The following is a 6,000-nucleotide window of genomic DNA, read 5'->3' on the forward strand; positions in this document are numbered from 1 at the left end:
ATACTACTGTTACCCTAGAGAAGCTTTATCTCTCAGAAAAGCTGAGAACATTCATGCTTCATATTTATATTACTGTCTAATCAATAGTTTTATGGATATTTTATTTTTAGGTGGCATTAATGATTCACAGACACATTTAATTACATGGAGAAACATTGCAAAAATCATTGCTGGTTAAATGATGGAGAAAAACAACAATCGTTTTGTGGTCCAGTGATTTCATTTAAACAGCATTTTGATGCATTAGGTATATGTGTTGATTTAGTAAGTCATGGTAAGGGGCTTCAAATTATATAATATTAACATGACCTTATTTTCGGATTTCAAAAAGTTTAATTAAAGGCATTATTTATTTATTTAAAGATTTTATACATTTATTCATGAGAGACACAGAGAGAAAGGCAAAGACACAGGCAGAGGAAGAAGCAGGTTCCATGCAGGGAGCTCAATGTGGGACTCAATTCCGGGTCTCCAGGATCATGTCCTGGGCTGAAAGTGGCGCTAAACCGCTGAGCCACCAGAGCTGCCCTCATTAAAGTTTTTAATGAAAGAGTTTAAGAGCTTTTATTTCACTTCTAGGGTAAACAAAAAAAAAATAAATGACATAACTTAAAAGTTCTTTCCTTTGGCAGTATTAATATAACCATTACCTATAAGGAAATAAAATATAAACCTAAATAGAATACTTTACCATAGATGATAAGGTTTAATAAAAAAATAAATTTGTAAACTCATATTCAAGTTACGTTGAAAAATAACAAAAAATGTGGTAGAGATTTCAGTCTTCTCAGATTGCAGAGCTTTGCAAGCTCCAACTCATCTTGGTCTTTTTTCAAACCGTGATACTGTAGGAAGTGGGAAAAATTTTGTAGGATGTGTAATTGCAGAGAAAAGGTTAGAGTCTAATGTAAGGATGTCTGGATTTGGGTCCTGGAAGTAGCACCTATTTTCTCAATAACCATAAGCTAGATGGTATCTTTGCACTTCAGAGTTTCAGATGACAAATAAAGATAATAGTAGGGGAGTGCACCTGGCTGGCTCCTGGTAGAGCAAGTGACTCTTGATTTTGAGGTCACAGTGTGTGTAGAGATTACAAATAAATAAATAAATAAATGGTAATAGTAAGGTATTGGAGTAGAAAGAATAGCAAAAGTGAGCATAGATAATAGAGACTTTTAGTAGAGATTTTAGTAAATAATTTCAGTGAAGGCCACAAATGCTGATGATTTGTGGGATTACAAATGAATGTCTGTTGCTGAGTGTTGTTTTCTTTTTGACTGTTTCTTTTATAACGGAGTATGGTGATGGGAAAGAAAGGTAGAAGGCTTATCTGATGATGTGAAATCTGGCCACTAATTAAACAACTGGATATAAGAAAAGGCTATAGATAAAGCATTCTGCTTCCTACTGAGAAAGAAGAGTCATGACCAAGCTGTGTTCCTCATAGTTTTATGCAGTCACCATGACCTTATAGAGCAAGATGTGGAAGGTCTGAGACACAAACCAGAGGAAGCTGCACACAGCATTTGTGCAGTCCCGGGCTCCTCCCACAGACCGCCATACAAATTGCCATGTTCTTTGTGTTAAAAATCCAATTGAAAGTCATTTAACTCCATCTTTCTGTCAAAAAAGCACTTTCATTTAGCTTTATGGATATTAAAATACATGCTTTACTTTGAATGAAAGCTGCCAAGGTGTTTTATGTGTTAAAATACAAAGAAACAGAAAAGAAAACTCATGTTTTATCTCCAAGCACACTTGCCACATGACGTTTTCTGGGATCTCACAGTTCTACATGATATCATTTGGTCCATTACTTTAATAAAAAGATTCCTTAGAACAGCTACAGTTGTGCTTTTCAGATCTAATGCTTTCTCTTTGCTCATCTCCCTTATGAGGCTGCTCTGACCTTGACAGCTTCTGTTCCATTACTGAAATATTACGGCAATAATTCAGAAACACTATGGTTAATATAAAGTATATAAAGCAACATTTAGATGTCTAGAGATTTGAATGTTGGGACTCTCTACATTATCTTTCTTTATGGGTTTTAATAAATCTCAGTTCCTAGGATTACTGGCATCAAAATTTAAAACAAACAAATTAACAAACAAACAAACAAAATCAGATAGTCAAAACTAGAATCTGATTTTTCCTGGAAGAGAGAAATCTCTTTGTTTCTGTGAGGGCAGTGTGTATAAGTGTGGAGAATACACGACAGAAAATCATACTTGACTTCAATTTAAAGTGACGAACAAAATTTTGAAAAATAAGGTTGTGTCTATACTAAACACACCTGCCATTTATTGAGACATTTTTCATCCAGAGTTCTTTTTTTATTCCTGGAATAGAGAAATATGTAAAAAGCTCAGAATTATGTACAGATTCTAGTTGGGATTAAGGACACATATGGAGGGGTTGGGTTCCTAAATCTCTTGATCATGGTCCTTTTGTTCGATGATAGACTGAGAGGGTGTGGTTGTTCTTACAGACATCAACCATTAAACTACTTTTGATTTTCATATGCTTGTAGAATGCAAGCATTTAGTTGCTAACAATAATTTCTCTTTATGAATATCTAATTCACTCTTATTTCCAGTAGGGTTTCAGAAACTTTTCATGACTCTGTGTTACCCCTAGAAAATTAAATTATTCCTTAAGTACTCCTCAGTACTCTTTAATGATATCTAATAGAAGCCTAATGGAACTCAAACTCACATTTATGATAATTCAATTATAGTCTTCTGTTTCTCCTGCCCATTTTGTTCTTTTTTTTTTTTTCTTTGTCACAGTCTTTTATCGTAAAAGACTAGCTCCTTCCAACCCACTATCATTAGAATGTAGAACATACAGGGCAGGGAATTTTGTTTATTTTTTCATTGCAGTATTTCCTGAACTGCCTGAAGCCTAAAGCAAACGCACAATAAATATTTGTTGAATGCAATATTTGTTGAATGCAAGAATAGTCCTTCTACATGTCAATGGAAGGAACTATCTGGCAGTTTCTTATGGCCTCCCGTCAGTGTCTGGCACATAATAGACATTAAATATTGTTTACTGAATAATATACATGGTTCCTGAACAATACACAGATGAATAAAAGCAGTGGATTTTATGCCCTATCTTAGCCATGGACACTTGGTGTTTCATAACTCTACGCCTAACTATTGTTCATATGGGTTTATTGACTCATGCATATCTCTTTGCCTAAATCCAGTTCTCTATAGGTTCCTATGTCCTAAGTATGTCTAGGTCTTAACCACCTTCTCTGATTACCAATCAACAATTCCGGTATGCTTTTTTCTCATATGATACTTAGTTATGTCAATAAGATGAGATTAGAATTTTCATTTCTCTACTCATTGCATGCATCAAGCAATCATTTACTTATTTATCCATCTCTTTTCAAAAAAGCAATAATCTCTTTTTTACATTTATCTATTCTTTCATTTTAATAATCATTTACCAAGTGCTAAATATCATTTATTAGCAATTTACCTGATTTAAAATGTTGATTATCACCAAAATGAAAGAGTTTTCAAAATGCATTATTTCTGGAGTCTTTAGCTATCTTGTCAATACTCTTATCCTGCTGTATGCCTATTTTTTTTTTTCTGTCCTGCAGAATTTGGAAAAGACATACTTTCCTTTTTGTTCTAGCCCAAGTTTTCAGTTCATTGTAATGTAGAAAGAAACAAATGGCCATCATTCTCAAATATATTATCACTGGAATTAATTCAGATAGCAATGTAAACATTTAAACATTATATACCCTCAAAAGAATAAAATAAAATATTTACTCTTGATTCATATCACCCCAGGTTTGTCCATTAATAACACAAAAGTTCAAGAAATTTAACTTAAAATAAAATGAAACAGAACAAACCCACTTGTACGACTGAGTCAGGTTATGGCATCTTTCCTATTCATTTTGTTATCTCTAGTATATAACATGTTGCTGGGACATGGTAGGTACTCGATAACTGTTGGTTTAATGGGTCAAAGTATGAACATATTGCCTAAATGGACTAGAATTATTTTTATCTTATATAATCACATCTACATAATCCTGTATTTGAAAGGTATAAACTTGTCATTCTATAAAGATAAAGTGATGAAAGAAACTTCTATCATTCTATATCGCCTCTGAAATATTTTTATTACCTATAATTATATTATACTGTATATTATAGATTTGCATTATTATATTATGCATAATATAGAATAACGAATAATACTATAATAATAAAAATATATATCATACAGATAAATATATCCTATTGCTCTATAAAATTTTATATAGCCAAATTAAAGAAAGAAACTATTTCCCCACTGTTGCTATTATAGATAAGTATTCTTCATGAAAACTCATATAAACCAAGAAGATTTTGTTATAGTGAGTATAATACAGAAACTAACAAACCAAATCAAAACATAAACCTTTTATTAAGAAGATTCATGAACACTGTGATAGAGAAATTGCAAGGTACTCAGACACAGTTAAGTGGAAGCAGAACTGGGTGCCAGTAATTTTTTCACAATTTGAGTGGCATTTGGAAAAGCATTGCTTATGCCGTTATATTTTTCCTGTATACATATATGGGGACAGAAACAGAGAGGTATTTACCCTTTTCGACCGGAGAGAAGTTTGGAGAATTAGTCATGATGAATGTCAGGAAAGACTCCTCATATTATTTAGTATTTTTGGTCCTAATATTTTTGATGGGATGAATGTTGTCTATCCCTTCTTCCTCTGTTTGGGAGTGTGAATCTGACTGGTCTAACTTAGGTCTCTTACCTTGCCCTATGTCAGTAAGGCAAAGAACATAATTAATAATCCTACCAGACTACATCTAAAAGCAAATGGGTAATTTCTCAAAAGAAAATTGAAATCTTAGGAAAGTTTATGGATTCTCTATGGTCAAAACCCAACAAATGTCCATTATTTTGACTGAATGCAAAGGTAAAGAAATTAGAGTTCTCTGTATCTTATCATCTTTACTTCACAACTCACATTCTTTTTTTTTTTTTTGGAGAAAGTACAGATTTATTGTTGACATTTTGATTCTGTGAATAGCACAGGTTTTGTTTCTAGTTTACGCTACTGTCGCAAGAAAGCCTGGGTTACAGAGCATATAAAAGAATATAAATACCTGTGTTTTTAAAAAACTCGGATTACCTGTCTTAATGAAGAAGTTATCAGTGTCATCTTTATAAACCATGAATGATATCAAGATTCATAGTATAGTAACATTCATTTATGACCATGAATTTAGGTGACGTGATTCATTTCTGTATTCTTATTCTCTCTCATCTTCTGCTTAGTTCAGCTACTTGTTGCAAAAAAAGAGGGAAAAGCCAGGTAGAGAAAAAAAAAAACAGTCATATGTATGACAAAGCAGAGAATCCTCTCAACTCTACAATTATTCTTAGTATCTCTCTATCCTTAAAGAAAAAAATAAAGCACTAGAATTATTACGTATAATCTGGCAATTCCACTTCTGGGCATATACCCAAAATGACTAAAAGCAGGGTCTCTAAGAGATATGTGTGGACCTTCACTCATAATAGCATTACTTACAATAGCCAAATGGTAGAAGTAATCTAAATGTCCACATAAACAAATGTGGTATATCCATACCCTGGAATTATTATTCAGTCTTAACAAAGGAAGGAAATTCTGAGAGGGGCTATAATATGTATAAAACTTGGACATATTATGCTAACTGAAATAATCATGTCACAAAATATTATATAATTCTACTTACATTAAGTATCTAGCGTAGTCAAATACATAGAAATGGAAAGTAGGATTGTGGTTGCCCATAGCTGGGGAAAGAGGAATGAGGATTTTTTCTTTAATGAGTATAGAATTTCAGTTTTTCAAGATGAAAAAAGTTCTGGAGATTGGTTGCACAATGATGTGAATATACTTGATACTACTGTACTGTACATTTAATAATGATTTAAATGATCACCATACTATTAAATAAATGAAAT

The sequence above is a fragment of the Vulpes lagopus genome, chromosome 1 (assembly GCF_018345385.1).
Source record: "Vulpes lagopus strain Blue_001 chromosome 1, ASM1834538v1, whole genome shotgun sequence".
NCBI classification, from domain to species: Eukaryota; Metazoa; Chordata; class Mammalia; order Carnivora; family Canidae; genus Vulpes; species Vulpes lagopus.